The sequence below is a fragment of the Hyperolius riggenbachi genome, chromosome 6 (assembly GCF_040937935.1).
Source record: "Hyperolius riggenbachi isolate aHypRig1 chromosome 6, aHypRig1.pri, whole genome shotgun sequence".
Lineage (NCBI taxonomy): Eukaryota > Metazoa > Chordata > Amphibia > Anura > Hyperoliidae > Hyperolius > Hyperolius riggenbachi.
Genome location: NC_090651.1, coordinates 55,342,083 through 55,360,832, shown reverse-complemented (window position 1 = coordinate 55,360,832; position 18,750 = coordinate 55,342,083). Strand labels below are relative to the sequence as shown.

The window sequence follows — 18,750 nt, the reverse complement described above, 5'->3', positions numbered from 1 at the left end:
TCCTCTGGAGAAAAAGGGTAACGATTGGATAAGGATCTAGGCCAAAAGGCCCGCTTCTCAGGGTTATCCCATTCCTTCTTAATCATACCCTTTAAGGTGGAATGGACTGGGATAAACTGAGGCTGGGGTTCCGCCAAAGTTCTGTACATCTCATCCAAAGGCGTCAAAGATTTTGTCTCTGTCTTGATACCCATTGTATCATACATAGCACCTAATAAGTCCTTCATTAAATCAGCAGAGAAAGCAAATTTCGATCTATCAGAATTAGAGACTTCCCCATCTGATGGATGATCCAATTCAGAAATCTCTCCCTCAGATAATTCTGAATCCTCCACCTCGCTTTCTCTTCTACGTTTAGAACCGGAGGGCCCCGGCTGAGATAAATCCAATACAGGAGATGCTGGAATAGTAACTACAGGCACTGTGTCCATATCTCCACCAGTTCCTGGGACATCCGAAGGAACTATAGGATTTGAAGCAATGGCAGATTCCTTAATCTCTTTTATTGCTGTAGACATTTCTGACCTCATCCAGCCCATTAAATCTTTAAATATGACGGGTGACTCATCTTTAACCACCTTTTCTGTACAGTTCTGACACAGCTTTTTGGAAGATGAAGATAAACGACCGTTACATATTGCACATTTCTTCTCAGACCTGTTTGAACCATGCTGACTGGTTTGAGCAGCAGCCTTGTCAGGCCTTTCAGACTTTTCATTTTTATCAGATTTGTCCGACTTGTCATGTTTTTTAGGCTATAAAAAAACACAAACAAGGAACAAATATTACTAGAGGTTTTATATTATATATCAAACAAGCAGGAGTATTTCAGGTACCACATCTACTTGCCAGAGAGGGGTCTTGGCCAGACTTCGCAGACTGCAAAGGAGCTGAACCTGAAGCGTCCTCCATGATTGCCAGCAACATCTGAATCATGGACTCACCTCTAGCTTAAATACACATAAGCAGACCCAGCTGAAGACAATCAATGCTACCCTTGTTGCATAATTTATGTTAATCAGCCTCACATACCTTGATGAATCAGCCTGCAGGCTGACTGCATATCACCGCCGCGGCCCCTGCCGCTTGGTCAGGCATCTTAATTGGAATCAGCTGTTCGGCTGATTCGCTTCTCACCGCCGCGGCCCCTGCCGCTCTGCAGACCTCAGATCACGCGGGACGCCAGCGCGTGACTACTTCCGGGTGAACCGGAAGTGACCTTCTTCATGCGCGCGCCTGCGCGCATAACACAGCCGCCTTCACTGGAGAAGCCTCCCATACGCTGCAGGACTCCCCACTGATCACTGCTCAGCTCTGATGGGAGTCCTGCTACACGCTGCCCCTGCCGACTGACACGGATGGCACCCTGGAGACCTCTCCCTCCGCTCCGTCCGGGACAGGAAACTATACTGAAGTATAGCAGCAAGTAAGTAGCTTATATAGCAGGCTGCCTGTCGCTTATGCAAATTCTTCTTTTGCAGTTCCTGTCCACGGTGGGGAGGGAGACAAGTCTCATCCAGGGGTGCTGTCCGAGTGACGATCCGGGAAATAGGAGGTGACATTTTCCGTCCATTCGTCTAGGCAGGGAGCCTCGAGAACTGACCAGTCCGTGCTATCAAAGCAGGCTTGTAGTTGACCTTTGGCCTCCTCAGTCCACTTTTTAACAGTTCTGACAGTCGGCTTGGAGGTTTGAAGGAGCCTTCTGTAGGTGGGGATCAGGTGAATTAAGCAGTGGTCGGAGTTGCCTAGGGCAGCCCGGCGAGTAGCCTTGTACGCATCCTTCAGGACCGTGTAGCAGTGGTCCAGGGTGTTATGGTTCCTGGTGGGGCAGGAGACGTGTTGCTTCTCTGATATTTTAGATATTAGCCTTGACAGAAATAATTCAACCTGTTTAGTTGACTAAAACTTTCAAGATTGTTATGGGGGGGGGGGGGGGTCGACGGAGTGGCACGGGAGTGACATCACATGGTCGGTGGGGTGAGAGGGCAGAATTATGTTCCCCGCCAGCGCTATTCAAAGTGGATCCTCAGGGCATCTCCCCCCCACATCACCACCCAGAGGTGTCAGGGGGGCACTGGGGACCACTGTACGCTTGCTAGATCATCTTCAAAGGTGGTTGTTATTGGCTGCTTCAGCCGAGGTTCATCTCGCAGGTGTATAACATTTTAGACTGTAAGCTAACAAAAACAGCCCCCCCCCCCCCCCCCCCCCCATTGCTTCTTGCAGTTGCTATAGATTTATTGAAAAATAATTTGCAGTAATTTTCATGCTTGCAACCTTTTTGTCTTTCATGACTTATAATTACATTGTGCAGAGCTATGGTAGATGATAGCGCTATATATATATATATATATATATATATCAATCTGCACTGTAAAAAGGCATTATTCATTACCTGCTGTGATGCATGGTTGAGGTTCCAGCATGCTCCATGATAGCCTCTAACGGCTCTACAGGATGTACATACAGTGTCATCATGCCCCTGGGAAGGTGCAGGCTATCTTATTATTGCTTTATCTGCATTTGAGGGCTCGTTCCCACTGTTGCGACGCGATTTCGGCCGCATTCCGACGCTTGTAAAAACGCATGCGGATGCGTTTCCGCATGCGTTTTTACCCGCGATTTCGCATGCGATTTCGCATGGCAGGGTGCCATGCGAAATTAACCATGACACTGCCAGGGCTAAATAAAATTGAAAAAGGTGCGAAATCGCACGCGAAATCGCGGGTAAAAACGCATGTAACAAACGCATGCATTTTTACTATTAAATACATTAGCGGCGATTCGCACGGATTCCCGACGCAGGCGAAATCGTTGGCTCTTTTGTGCGTTTTTTTCACGCTGAAAAAAACGCACCTCAACAACGCTACAGTGGAAACAGGCACATCCACTTGCATTACACGTGCGGATCTGCATGCGTTGGACGCATGCAGATTCGCGATAGTGGGAACGAGCCCTAAAGGGAGCTTAGATGCTTTCCTTGCGTTGAAAGACATCCATGGCTACAATTACTAGGTAATGCCCAGCGGTGTTGATCCAGGGATGTTATCTGATTGCCATCTGGAGTCAGGAAGGAATTTTTTTCCCTTTTGGAGCTAATTGGATCATGCCTTGTAAGGGTTTTTCGTCTTCCTTTGGATCAACCAAAGCAGGTCATCTCGGTGCACGGCATTAAGCGATGTGCGCCGAGACTAGGCGCCCCATAGCAGCAATGCTATGCTGCGCGGGGCGCGTAGCGGTAATTCGGGACTCCGGCGGCTGCCAGATCATGAACTACTTCTCCCTCCGAGTTGCGACAACTCGGAGGGGGAACAGTATTTAATGCCGCCTTGGAGTTTTGCGGCAGCTGGGAGAGCCGTCATTCGGCTCGCCTCGCGCCGAACTGCCCGACGCCAAAATAAAGTGCACTTGGATCAACAGGGATATGTGAGGGAGCAGGCTGGTGTTGTACTTTATTTTTTGGTTGAAGTCGATGGACGTATGTCTTTTTTCCAGGGCTGTGGAGTCGGAGTCAAGGAGGCGGAGCAATTTTGGGTACCTGGAGTCAGAGTCGTGATTTCATAAACTAAGGAGTTGGATGATTTTGGACAAAATGTACAGCCCTGGTAAGTATTAGACTAAGGAGTCGGAGGCATTTTGGGTACCTGGAGTCGGAGTTGGCAGTTTCGTAAACTGAGGAGTCAGAAGATTTTTGTACCGACTCCACAGCCCTGCTTTTTTCAACCCAAATAACTATGTTGAGCTAGTGCATAGTGATTTTTACTAGGAGGTGCACATTTTTTGAGCTGGTTCAAACTACAAGGCAAAAGTAAGCAGATAATTAAGAATGAGTTGCAATCACTGATAACACAAGGGAGATTGCTGTATGTAACATATTCAGAGATCCCAGAATTAAGCTTGGAATACGGAGGTGATGTGACATGATAGACATGCAGTGTTCTCTCCAGGCTCTTTTTGCTGGGTGCTCCACCCGACTGACAGTTTCTGTTCGGGTCAGGACCCGGGACAGACTAGCGTAACCCCGGATAAGGAATTACAGCCATAAACCACTTTCCTGTCAGTAAATGGCTTCTGAGAGCAGGAAACCGGTAAAAAGGACAGTAGTTTATAGATTTCAGCCCTGGCATACTTCAACGAATGTTTCATAGAGCAGAGGCAATGTAACAGTAAAACTTAAAAAGTAGATTGAAATATAAAAAAAAAAAAAAAAAATTCTGTGGGACATCTAAAAAAGTCATTTTTAGGAAAAGGAGGACAGATACAATTGTTTATCTCATCAGATTATTTTCACCTCAGTATTCCTTGAAGCTCTATGTGCTGCAGTACAATGCCACTCATCAACTCATATGATAGCTCAAATTGGAAAGAGGAAATTACTTATCTGTGCTTAACAGGAAGTGAATCAGACGAGAAGTGTAGCCATTCTATCCTATACATTAGGGCTGCACGATTTTAGGGAAAAATCGAAATTGTGAATTTTCTCTCAGAAATTGCAATTTCGATTTTTCCACGAATTTTTTTTAAATTCCTGCTTTTCGCACTTTCGGCGGGGGGGGGGGGGGGAATCTATCTGGCAGGTATATCTAACAGAAAATGGTATGGTGTGTACCTAGCATTATTACTGCCGGTTCTAAAAATGGCGATACGAATATGGTGGCGACAATCAATAGGGGGAAGCATCAACCTCAAGCCAATAATGCAAATGGACGACTTAATTTATTAATTCAATTTGCTGCTGCACTTTCACATCTTTGTTTTGACAATACAGTACCATTATAAATGCAGAGAATTGCAGAGTTACCACCACAAATTATAACTTCAAGAAATTACTGTAATAAACATGGTTTTAAATATCCACTTACTAAACTGAGAACCCTCTTGTCCACCTCATATTGGATTTCCATCCAATAATGGGATGCTGCTAGTAAGAAAGACTTCTGCTTTCAGTTTTCGTATAATCGTGAATTTATTAATTTAGCTGACAACTTCTGCAGCACTTTATGGAGAACATGGTCACTAACTTTCCTTCGTAATCTAACTCCTACTAAGGTCATAGTCTGATCCCTCCACCATAGACAGTTTTTGGGAGGAACCACTTACCTTTGCAGTTTTTGAGAAGAACCCCCAGTGCTGTGGAGTCAGTACAAAAAACATCCAACTCTTAGTTTATGAAACCTCTGACTCCAGGTACGCAAATATTGCTCAGACTGCACAGCCCTGAGAAATTCACACAAACTTGCTCATCCAAAAAAAGAAAACATGTACGTAGCTGTCAGTTGGTTTTGTAAATGGAGAGACTTAGTAGAGAAATCTTGTTTATGGAAATATCTTTGTAGAAAAAGAGGAACTACCCAACTGTTTATGCTTGCTGAAGGTACAACGTGTTTGCCAAAGTAAACAAACATCTTAAAAAGGGACCCTGTTTTGAGGAAAATGCTAATTTTTTTAAGTCATGTCCACGTAGAGTACTGAGTGCATAGAGCTGAGTTTCAAGATCTGCATTTGTATAATGCCATCTCCCCTAATGTCAAACTCTGTGAAAATCCAACCAGCAGCATAGTCACATAGAGCTGGACTTGGGACCAGTGACTGGCTCCACCCACACTGTGACATCACTCCCCACCCATCTTCTCCTCCCAGCAACAGACATGCTGAAAATCTGAGAGTGGGAAAGATGGGCGGATCCAGCCACAACATCCTGGTCAAATTCTGTGCAACCATCTGCTGGTCAGATCTGCATGGAGCTTTACAATAGAAAATAGTAATACTATACTATTCTACCACTGAAGTATATAAGTACTATATATACTGTGCTACGCAAGTATAGCTAGTGCCCTACATGGGGCTAATTTTAGTTTATTTGGGATTTTTGTAGCTGCAGGGTTTAAAGATACATCCATGATACTGTGAATAAAGGTATCCCCCCCCCCCCCCCCGGTGGGCTGTTGTCCCCCATTATAAAAAGCACCAAGCTAGCAACACAGGTGGGGATCCGCGCTATACAGGAGGCGCGTTGCTAGCCTGGCGCTTTTATAATGGGCGACAGCAGAGCCTGGGGGGGGTCTAGAGGCACACTGAAAGGACACAGAGGCAGGTGATTGTATACAGAGCGTGCCTCTGTGTTCTAATGATTTCACAAACCCACCTCGGGTTCTCTATAAAGGGCTCTTTCACACTAGGAACTGATCCATGCGTGTTGCCGGATTGCTCCTAGCATGCGATAAGCGGTGTAACATGAGAGTCTACTGACTTTCATGTTACTTTTCACATTAGACAAAGCGTTCCAGCACGTTACGCTGTAACACTTCTGGAAGCTTTTACTTGTACGACACAAGATTTTTCCAGTCGGATGAATTAGAACTGGCATGTGCCGCCGTAGGTCATAATGCGTGCACGCGTTGCTGAGTTAAAAAGAGCCCTAAGGCCTCAAGTTGTGTAACTAAAGAGCCCTAAGTCCTTAAGGTGTAACTACATGCGATTCCGATTGACACGATTTTACATGGAATTCCAATTAGCAATTTTTAATCGGTTCTACATGTGTTTTTTTCTTGTGTTGATAGTATCCAGGGAAAAATCGGAATCGCAACTTGAAATTGGATTTGTGATTTGCAGTGTGCAAGAGGCCTGAACCACACCTTATCGGGAGATGTTAAAACTTGGGGTAAGAGCTTGAAAGCACTAGGGAGTTTAGGAATTGCATTCTATCGCTAGCGACTTCCATAAATGTAAATGGATGGGACAGATTTGTCTAGAGCGATTAGGAAAATCGCAAGACATGTAGCATTTTGGGAACGTTTCCATTCTAATGTATTGCATGGGAGCAGGGAAATCACTTGCAAAGTGCTACCAAGAATCACTAGCGATTGCAATGGTGCTTTGTAGTGGGTCCAAGGCCTTAGTTTGTGTTCCTAGAAGCCTTTTCTGCCAGCTTTATTGGGATCCCCCAGGCCTCTATCCCCCACCTGCTCCCCAATTTTAGCTTGTGCAATAGTGATGGGGCTTATTGTTGGCATTTGGGAGGGGAGCAGTAAATCATTTACAACATGAATGTCAGAGCAGTGTTCCCAACTCTTCCCTTTCATAATTGACGCATATGAATGAAGGTGGCCATTAATGACAAAATACTCCAAACGAACGATCGTCCATTTCAATCATAATAAAGATCGATTCCATTAATCTGATTAAATTACATAGCAGCTTTATTTTGTTTGTGGGCCCGGACGATCAATTCCAATCAAAATTACGATCAAATATTAACCTCCCTGGCGTTTCTCTAGGATTTCTGTGCAAAAGCTGATTTCATTAATTTTCATAACTTTTTTTTCCTGCAACTTGCCAAAAGGTGTAAAGCAGGGGTCTAGTATACAGTGCAGGAGAGAATTCACGTGTATGCACGTCAGTACTGTTCACAGCATGCTTTGTATGGACATGTATATCTGTCAATACCGCTAGGGATTAATGGCCATCATAATGGTGGCCATACATGGTACAATTTATTCATACAATTTTACCATTTCTATGTAATATAAGGGAACTGCCTAAATTATCCTTTCAGTATATTCACTTAATTTACCCTAATACTACATAGAAATGGTAAGATTGTATGAAAAAAATTGTACCATGTATGGCCACCATAAGACAGGTCTTGCAGCTAGTTCTATCTCAATTTACATTCATTTAGACTTGAGGCTATGGGTGTGAACCTTTCTTTGGTTTCGCCTTTTGTAGGGTCCAGATTCCCTTTAAATTTTCATTATGCTTTTCTCCACCTGTGTTACAAACAAGCAATTTTTTGCCAGGTACAACTCACCTTGTCTAAATTTCCTTGAAAAGGAGTGGTCTATTATGCTATTTTTATTTGGTTACGGTATCTTACTGACACATTTAGAGCTAAGGGGGAAGCTTAAAAAAAAAAAAATAACAAACAAACAATAATATCAACCAGATACTTACCTAAGGAGAGGTAAGGCTCTGGGTTCTATAGAGGCTTTCCGCTCCTCTCACGGTCCCCTGTTAAGAGCTGGCTCCCCCGTTTGAATCCTCCGCTGGGGAGGTTTTGGAAGTCTTCAGGAGCCCAAGTGCTCCCGAAGAAGGACAGCTTCATACTGCGCACGTGTGAAAGCGCAAGAGAGAGATTGCTCGCGCGTGCCCAGTATGGAGCCTCTCAGGCTCCTGAAGCCTCTTTGGCAGCAGAGAGCAGTAATCAAATACCGCTACCGGGGGAGCCAGCGCTGGAACACAGGGACCGTGAGAGGAGCGAAAAGGCTCTATAGGACCCAGAGCCTTCCCTCACGTTAGGGGAGTGTCTGTTTGATTTTTGCGTTTCAAGCCAAAAGGATCCGGTGAGCGGATCCGGTCTCCGCTTCACTGGATCCGGATGGCTCTGTCCGCAGCCCGGTTCACATAGTGAAAACTGATCTGATCAATCGGATCAGTTTTCTATTAGCAAATAAATACCTAATCTTCAGTAGCAGCCAGCGGTAGAGGCTTCCTCTTCTTCCGCTGTGACCACACAGTGAGTCATGTGACTAGTCACATGACGCGGAAGACGGAAGCCTCTACCGCCGGCTGCTACTGAAGATTAGGTATGTATAAACCCTCCCTCACCCACCCGGCTGCTGCACCTTCCCCTCACATCGCAAGATTCGCGTCGGCCCATGCCCCCATACCCCGTGGACCGGTCTGTTTCTTCACTAGTGTGAAGAAACATTCCGTTTTCCATTGCCCCGAAACTGCAGCATATTTTTTGTCCGGATCCGTTCCGCTGGGCAGAACAGTTCGGAAAATTAGGGCCTGCAGCAATTTTTAAATTCGGGGATCGGAACGTATGGAACGCATCCATACCAACGGACGCATGTGAATGGATGCATAGGTTAATATTGGATTCTTTCACATCTGTTCCGTTTCTACAGTATACGTTCCAGTTTCGATCCGGAAAAAAAACCTAAGGACCGGGCGTAAGGACTTTTTTTGCATTATTAAAAAAATGATCTCGTAAAATCTGACCACCTGAAGTTGAAAACTATGTACACTTGGGTACAAGATGACACTAGAAACAAGTGTTGCCAGGTCTTCCCCCTACAACAAGTTTTCCCTGGTCTTTCCCTACAAGAAATGTGAGGCCTTCCCCTGCTACAACATCAGTCCCAGGTATTCTCCTGTAAGTGGTGCCAGGTCTTACTCTACAACAATAGTTCCTACAAGTGTTGCCAACTATTTCTACAACAAGAATTGGCAAGCATCTCTCTGCAGAGGGAGTTGAAGGGAAGCATATTAGACTCATGACTTCAGAGCCAACAGGTAATGGGACCAATGTGAGGATAGCTACTTAAAGATGAAGACTGACTTGAGAAGAGGTAGTATAGTCCCACATTAGTACAGATAACTGAACCACAACTAAACAAGCTTCCATGTTCTGCTCTACAATGGGGAACCTATTCAGGTATTTTATACGTAGTTTTAATAAAGAAAATAGACTGATGGAAATACAAGTCAGCTACCCCATTTTCTTGAATAAGAATCAAAGAGCCTCATATTTAGTTACAGGTCTACGATTCAGCTTTAAAAACCTGGATGTTTTGTTTGTCCATGAAAACTCATGGGAAAGCATGTGATCGATCAGCTGACCTCTAACCTGTTGGGATCACTTCCTGCTTTAACATGACTGTGGCAAGCAAATCAGAGCATTACAAATCTATCACCTCATCAAACACTTATTTACAGTTTGAATAAACATGCATAATACCATTTAGGAGCAGTCTGTGTTTACAGCAACCAGGGTATCAGATGAAATCCACTGCATGCAATCACCTCAAGTGACATTTCCTCTCCAACCTGGGCCCCTTCCCAAGAATAGTTTTCACAACAAACAGCATGATCATACTAAATACCACTTACTACCTAAAGCAAACCTGATAGCAGTTTCTGCCATGAGGCAAATGTGCTAACTGGAGTAGCTCTGAGGAGAATCACATGATCATTAAGCAGCCACTCTATGAAGGTCAAGACCTATAAAGTACATGTGAGCATATCCACAGTTGATTATGAGAGCAAGCAATTTATCCAATCACTTTCCCAATCTATAATCCACCACATGGGAATTTCTAGTCAGCGTACACATGTGCACAATGGCTGTTCTGTCAGCTGTATTATTCCAGAGCGATGTCCTTGTGTCACCCACTCACATACCCAAACTGTGACGTGTACAATTGTAGGATTATTACTTAAAGTGGATCCGAGATGAAAAATGAACTATAGCAAGTAACTTGTCTATATATCGAATCTAAAGTTTAGATTGTTTACACAGCAAATCTAGCTGCAATCAGTGTATGAGTATTTGAAATAAATTTAATTTATCAAATTTCACATGACTTTAACTTACTTGCACATTGCATAATATACAAGATACAAACCAGGGAAATCATGCCACCACCTTTTAGAGCCTATGGCTACCGATGTCACCAGACCAGCTGTAAACTGGGAGCTAGTGTTCATGAGGTGATCCACTAGTCTGCTTGTTCTAGAGACTATTTGTAACATCCTCAGCATTTTTGCACGCTAGCACGGATCAAAAGAAGAAGACAGCACTATGTCAGCTGCCCCACCATGTCCCGGGAGCTCAGTAATAAAAGGACATGAAAATGAGCAGGGCTGTGGAGTTGGCACAAAAATCATCAGACGCCAACTTCTCAGTTTATGAAACCTCCAACTCCAACCCAAAATTGCTCCGACTCCTCGACTCGGCCTTGAAGGGCTAGGAGTGGGAACAAAAATCATCCTAATCCAACTCCTCAGTTGATGAAAACACCAACTCCGACTCCAGGTACCCAAAAATTGCTCCAACTCCTCAGCCCTGGAAAAATGACAGTGCCGCCAGGCCAGCCTCTTCCTCCTCTGAAAGGGCATTCAGCAACGGAAACATCTCAAACATCTGTGGAAGGGGGTGTGCGACAGACACGCCTCCAGCAGGCAAATACCCAGCTTTTCTGATGAGGACACACCCCTTTCTACAGCCGTCGATGTCAGAGGCTGGAGGCGTGTCTGCTGGTGAATGCAAAGGAGAGGTAGAGTACAGATCTCCTGGGGACATGGACAAAAGGAATGTGCTGCTTTCAGCTGCATGTGACCTGTGCTGGCATGCAATTAAGCTGGGGGTGTGCCTATTAGTCTGCAGGAGGAGCAGACCAGTGGGTCACCTCAAGCACACTAGCTCTGTGGAGTATGAATGAGCACTAGAACAGCACAAGAGAGTCTGTGGTGAGAACTATCTTAGGGCCCTTTCACACTTAAAAGCGCAAAACGCCAGCGATTACCGCCGGTGTTTTGCGGGAGTGATTTTTCTGCGGTTTAACGCGGCAAAAAAAAAAAAAAAAAAAAAAATCACTGGAAACTGCAGCGATTTTTCCGCGATCGCATTTAGCGCTTCTATAGCACTGAAACACGATCGCCGGGAAATCGTCTGAAAATGGTGCAGGCTATGCGTTTGGCGATTAACGCAAATCGCCCAAGTGAAATCAGGCCCATAGGTTTTTATTGCACTTGCGCTTTAAAAAGTTAGCGCTTGAGCGTTTTTCCGAAATTGCCGGCAAAAAGCTTTAATGTGAACGGGCCAATAAAGTGGTCTAAAACTCTGACAACATGCAATAAAGATGTGTTTTTCTACTTTGTATTATTCATATAGTTATCATATTTGCTTTTGTACACAAGTAATATTGTCTGTCTACAAATTACAAGTTTCCAAAGTGTGGTTTTTCTTGCCCTGAAAACGGTCATTGCCTTTTATTCCAACTGCTTTTTATTATATATTAAAATCTTCTGAGTTGTTCTAAGCTCTGTATGTGCCTGAAGCAGAGACAGCTTCTCAGAAAGTGTTTTTTACTTGTTATAGACACATGTATCAACATTGGAATGTAAGCAAAGATACTGTTATCTCCAGTTTGGTTGCGGATTTGAAGCTGAATAGCAGGACAAAGTGTTTTGTTTAACCATTTCAGTGATGTTCTGCTACCAAAAAAAAAAACCTGTGATAGTAGCTTTAAAGCTGTGAGGAATCTTTTAGAGGAAAGTAGAAATGCTGACTTTCAGACCTCTTTAAGCTGCGTACTCACCGCCCGACAGATTCTACAACATACCCTTGACAACGGTCATCAGCGACACCTCTACCTGCCAGCACGTATGCAAGACTTCAAGCAATCGCGGTACTTTGCGCGGGAGTCATCGGGGATCTTAGCCATCCGATCCGCCGTGACTGTCATTATTGCAGGACAACGCTAAGCAATATTCGAGTGGTCATGTGCCTGTATCCATGTAGCTATATTGTGGAAACGACCGCTCAGCAAAAAAAGTTGGCCTTCAGGAAAATCGCAACATGGGTACATAGCTTTAGAGTGAGAGGCTTACCTTACAGAAGCATCACTTCCAATGAATGCTCCCCAAGGCAGTCAGCAGGAGTATCACATCCCAAGTGCATTAAATTCCACGTGCCAAAAACAAACTGTAGCCAGTGGTGATCCTGAATATAGAAGTAAACAAAAACAAAAAAAATTATAGAAGACACAACACTTGAGTCTAGGGAAAAACAAAATGTTTGCAATACTACTGGTGGCATAATAACTTGCAGAAACAAGCGTGCACATAAGTGGCCGTAGTACTTTGTTATAGATTACCATACAGGCAACAGCAAAAGATAGACAGATACATAAACTGGATAGCTGACAAAGACTGCATGCCTCAATCACAATCAGGTCAAACCAGTCTCAAGAATACGGGAAAACGTAATCCAAGGCAAAAATAAAGCGAGAGAGAGCGAGCGAGCGAGCCACACAGTGGGTTGCAAAAGTATTCGACCCCCTTGAAGTTTTCCACATTTTGTCACATTACTGCCACAAACATGCATCAATTTTATTGGAATTCCACGTGAAAGACTAATACAAAGTGGTGTACATGTGAGAAGTGGATCAAAAATCATAATACAATACAATACAATAACATTTCTATAGCGCTTTTCTCCCATAGGACTCAAAGCGACTCCCATACATCATTCCAAACATTTTTTACATATAAATAACTGCAAAGTGGGGTGTGCGTAATTATTCAGCCCCCTGAGTCAATACTTTGTAGAACCACCTTTTGCTGCAATTACAGCTGCCAGTCTTTTAGGGTATGTCTCTACCAGCTTTGCACATCTAGAGACTGAAATCCTTGCCCATTCTTCTTTGCAAAACAGCTCCAGCTCAGATTAGATGGACAGCGTTTGTGAACAGCAGTTTTCAGATCTTGCCACAGATTCTCGATTGGATTTAGATCTGGACTTTCACTGGGCCATTCTAACACATATATAGGTTTTGTTTTAAACCATTCCATTGTTGCCCTGGCTTTATGTTTAGGGTCATTGTCCTGCTGGAAGGTGAACCTCCGCCCCAGTATCAAGTCTTTTACAGTCTCCAAGAGGTTTTCTTCCAAGTTTGCCCTGTATTTGGCTCCATCCATCTTCCCATTAACTCTGACCAGCTTCCCTGTCCCTGCTGAAGAGAAGCACCCCCAGAGTATGATGCTGCCACCACCATATTTGACAGTGGGGATGGTGTGTTCAGAGTGATGTGCAGTGTTAGTTTTCTGCCACACATAGCGTTTTGCATTTTGACCAAAAAGTTCCATTTTGGTCTCATCTGACCAGAGCACCTTCTTCCACATGGTTGCTGTGTCCCCCACATGGCTTGTGGCAAACTGCAAACAGGACTTCTTATGCTTTCTGTTAATGCCTTTCTTCTTGCCACTCTTCCATAAAGGCCAACTTTGTACAGTGCATGACTAATAGTTGTCCTTTGGACAAAGTCTCCCACCTGAGCTGTAGATCTTTGCAGCTCGTCCAGAGTCACCATGGGCCTCTTGACTGCATTTCTGATCAGCGCTCTCCTTGTTCGGCCTGTGAGTTTAGGTGGACGGCCTTGTCTTGGTAGGTTTACAGTTGTGCCATACTCCTTCCATTTCTGAGTGATCGCTTGAACAGTGCTCCTTGGGATGTTCAAGGCTTTGAAAATCTTTTTGTAGCCTAAGCCTGCTTTAAATTTCTCAATAACTTGATCCCGGACCTGTCTTGTGTGTTCTTTGGACTTCACGGTGTTGTTGCTCCCAATATTCTCTTAGGCCTAGTGCACACCAGAGCGGTTCGGCTGCGGTTTGCGATCCGCTTGCGGGTGCGGATCCGCTAGGGTAATGTATTTCAATGGGCTGGTGCACACCGGAGCGGGAGGCGTTTTGCAGAAACGCATACTCCCCGGCTGCTGCAGATTTTGGATTGCGGATGCGTTTCTGCCTCAATGTTAAGTATAGGAAAAAAGCAAAACCGCTCTGAAAAACGGACGTTTTTTGTTACAGTAGCTGTTCAGTAACAGCTTTACTGTAACAATACATGAAATCTACTACACCAAAAACGCTTCACAAAACCGCAAAATGCTAGCTGAAACGCTACAGAAAAAGAAGAAAAAGCGTTTTAAAATCTGCTAGCATTTTGCAGATCTGCTAGCGTTTTTTGGTGTGCACCAGGCCTTAGACAACAACTGAGGCCCTCACAGAGCACCTGTATTTGTACTGACATTAGATGACACACAGGTGCACTCTATTTAGTCATTAGCACTCATCAGGCAATGTCTATGGGCAACTGATTGCACTCAGACCAAAGGGGGCCGAATAATTAGGCACACGCCCCTTTGCAGTTATTTGTAAAAAATGTTTGGAATCATGTATGATTTTTGTTCCACTTCTCACGTGTACACCACTTTGTATTGGCCTTTCACATGGAATTCCAATAAAAATGATTCATGTTTGTGGCAGTAAATGTGACAAAATGTGGAAAACTTCAAGGGGGCTGAATACTTTTGCAAGCCACTGTATACCATTCACACTAGCTGATTTAAGGTTTGCTTTTATGGCTCTTTCCCACCAAAAAACACAAAAAAAACTAAATGATTTTATATACAATGTTTGTGTTTTGCGCTTTTCACTATGTTGGCTTCAAACAAAATGCAGGAAAAATGCAGCAGAGCTACCTTTTTAGAAGATGCAGTATGAATGCATTTCTGCAATTCCAATTGTATCTTAACTGTACTTGCGTTTGTAAAATTGCAAGCGTTTTCAAAAACAAAATAGAACGCAGCTGGTGTGAAAAGGCCCATATTCTGTTTTGTCCCTCCTGTCTGTTGCCATGTCTTAAAGAGAACCCGAGGTGGGTTTGAAGAATATTATCTGCATACAGAGGCTGGATCTGCCTATACAGCCCAGCCTCTGTTGCTATCCCAAACCCCCCTAAGGTCCCCCTGCACTCTGCAATCCCTCATAAATCACAGCTACGCTGCTGACAAACAGCTTGTCAGAGCTGGCTGTGTTTATCTCTATAGTGTCAGTCTGCTGCTCTCCCGCCTCCTGCAGAACTCCAGTCCCCGCCTGCATCCCTTCCCTCCCTGCTGATTGGAGGGAAGGGACGGGGGCAGGGACCGGAGCTATGCAGGAGGCGGGGGAGCGGCTGAGACTGACACTACAGATGTAAACACAGCCTCACAGCATGGCTGTGATTTATGAGGGATTGCAGAGTGCAGGGGGACCTTAGTGGGGTTTAGGATAGCAACAGAGGCTGGGCTGTATAGGCATATCCAGCCTCTGTATGCAGATAACATTCTTTAAACACACCTCGGGTTCTCTTTAAGCCTAGTACACACTTTCAATTATGATTGGCGAATCACTGACCAATTTTACCACCTCCATGTAGTATGAGGGTTTACCTACACAATGCTCATAGTATTCACTATCTGTTGACCCTCATACTGCATGGAGGTGGTAAAATCGGTCAGCGATTGGCCAATCATAATTGAAAGTGTGTACCAGGGGCTTCAGGGTACATACTTCCAATTTTAATTGGCCAATCACACAGCAATTTTACCACCTCCATGCAGTATGAGGGATAATAGATTTTGAATTCTATAAATGGATTGTGTAAGTAAGCTCTCATACTTTGTGGAGGTGGTAAAATTGGCCAATCAAAATTGAATGTGTGTACCAGGCTTTAGTTTTTACCTTTTTCAATTCTTCCTCTTTCCTAGCTCAATATGCTAGAAGTCTTTCCCACAAGGGAAGCTCTGTTTTCTGGCCCAGTGCATACCCTGGCATGGTGTTTCATCTTTCTCATCTTCCTGGCACTTTATATGTACGAGTCTCCCTCCTCTGCCTCCTGTAACAACTTCAGTGCAAAGTTCTCCTCCCTAGCACCCCCTCACACCAACCAATTCTGGCTCATGGCTCAGTGGAGTCATCATCTCCTCCACTCCTGTACCTGCTCCACTCTACTGAACGCAACATTTCTGTCACCTGTGCCCTATTCCAATTCAGAGTCCTCTTTTCTCTTGTTATCCACTTTGGCTCCATGTCCCCAGCCCCTCTTCCCAGTATACCTGTCACGATTTCGCGAACGCCATTGCGGCAAGCGCATGTTAATGCGCTCAAACTATGATCTGGAGAGCCCCTTTAAATTCATTAGCCTGTTTTTAGAAAATTAGTGTTTTTCCATCTCACAACCCCTGCACTGTGGGATGTGAATGTTTGTGTTGTACTTACTGAAATAAGCCATTCACCCTAAAACCAGACCATCCACACAGGAAAAAGGTTATCTATAAGGGGGGCAATAAAGATTATCCAGGAAGTCTCTTCCACCCTAGTTTTAAAGATAAGCAGAGGAACAGATCCCCTCGTAAACTCATTAGGACCCATTTACATTCCTGCATCTAGCCTGAGGGGAGTTAAGGCCCGTACTCACGGGCTGCAAAACTCGCCTGTCGCCAGCACACGTGAGCGTGTGGGCGACAGGCCGGCGACAGCTTCTCGCCAGGTCCCTCCGCGTACACATGCGGAAGAGGGACCAGCGGCAAGGCGGAAGCTGTCGCTGACGTTCCTCCTCCCCCCGCCGGAAGGTCTGTGAACCTCAATGGAGGTTGCTGTCGCTAGTCCGCGTACTCACGCGGACTAGCGACAGTTGCGGCGGGGGGGCAGCGGCGACTGTCGCCATGCGATTGAAAGTTTCAATCGCATGGCGACATAGCGACGGGCGACAGTTCGGGGGCGCGCGGGCGTGCGACGGCCCATACTCACGGGCGACCTGTCGCCGCAACACGCGCGCGCCGCGTGTTGAGGCGACAAAAGTCCCTCGTGAGTATGGGCCATTAGAGAGAATGACTTTTAATTCACCTGGATACGAAGGAATAAGTCCTTCAGACATTTTACTAAATTAATCAGTTTTCTGTCGAGGCTAGCCATTACAAAATCAGCAGACCATAATTAGTAATGATTTGTGTGTGGTCAAACCAATCAGAACGTTCCTACCATTATCCAAAAACAAGCAACAGTGTGATTTGCCTCAGGATACCCCAAGATGCACATGTTTGGTATCTGTGTGACACAGAGAACGCTAGAAGCGCGCCCGTGTCACTCGCTGCAGGTTTTGGTCGGCTGTTGCCGAGCTATGATCATTCCAGTTATTTCATATTCTTTCTGCTTGTCATGACAAAGGGCGGGAGAAGGTATACAACACCCATCTCCTTTTACAACTTCGCCCTCTGGCAACAATGCTGGACAGAGAGGGAAGTATTTTGCCCAGCCATCCTGTACCATCACGGATTTGGGCTGGATGATAAAAGGATTAACACCTATTCCACAGAACTTTCCAGAATTGGACTATATCTCTGTGGGACTTACCGCAAAGGACGAGGTAACTTGACAAACTGCTCAGACTGTAATCAGCTATTATTTTGATATTGAACCCTTATTATTTCTGTATCCATTTGTTTCTATTGCTATATTTTGTTCTGCATTGTTTCTTTAAATAAACGATTTAAAAATCGATCGTCTAAGTGCTGTTCTGAAACAAATCTCCGCCAAAAGAATTCACATCTTCAGAGAGACATGTTACCATAACTGTTTTGATATTAAATATTGTTAGTTTTGCTATCTCTAGAAAGGTTGTCTAATTAACCCTTGTTCCTACAGGATTTAGCTAGAGTTAGAATTAGCGCATTCGCACGCTTTTATTGCGGATTGGTGGCAGCGACCTGGCCTCTATATGAGAGCACAGATTGTATCGATTGTATATACAATCGAAATTGGACTGTGTGTGGACCCACCAACTATTCATCGTCACAATACCCATCCTCCTGTCCTCAGGTACTTTATCTGCTTCAGTATCTCTTTTCACTGCATCCCCTCTCTTGTGGTCCCTCCTCCTCTGCCATCCAGTACAGAGTCTTCCTCTTCTGAACTTCACTTCCCCTTTTCCACCTTGCTTTTGCTTGGCTATGGGCTCTCCTTCCATACCGTAACATTCCACTCTTGCCACCTCTGTACCTACAATGGAGGTCTTCCTCTTACACCCCATCCTCTTGACCCCCCCAGTATCTACTCCTTTCCAACATCCCCCTCTTTTGTACCATTGCTATTTAACTCCCATTACCTGCTTCCTATCTCCCCAGGACCTGTTGAGGCCCAAAATATGTGATCTTCACTTGTGGCAATCCTGGGTACCCACTCCAATAACTTACCATCCTTTCACTGTATCCAAACCTCCTGCTTTAGTCCAGGATGCTACCTCCACCCCCTTTCCCCTGGTCTTTCCTTATTATTATTGCTACTCCAAAGTCCCATTGCCATACTTACTACCTTCTGTTCACAGTGCTCATCTAATCCACAGTCCTTCCACTTCTGTGCCACTCC

At 44.7% G+C, this 18,750-nt stretch overlaps 1 protein-coding gene across 4 annotated transcripts in view; it reads right to left on the bottom strand.

Moving 5' to 3' along the window:
• Positions 1-18,750, bottom strand: part of JAK1 (Janus kinase 1) — a 199,629-nt gene that overhangs the window by 171,432 nt on the left and 9,447 nt on the right. For all 4 annotated transcript variants that reach the window (XM_068239306.1, XM_068239307.1, XM_068239305.1 and 1 more), the window contains exon 2: positions 12,400-12,511. The gene's annotated coding sequence lies outside the window, so the exon portion shown is untranslated. The remainder of the gene's footprint in view (positions 1-12,399; positions 12,512-18,750) is intronic.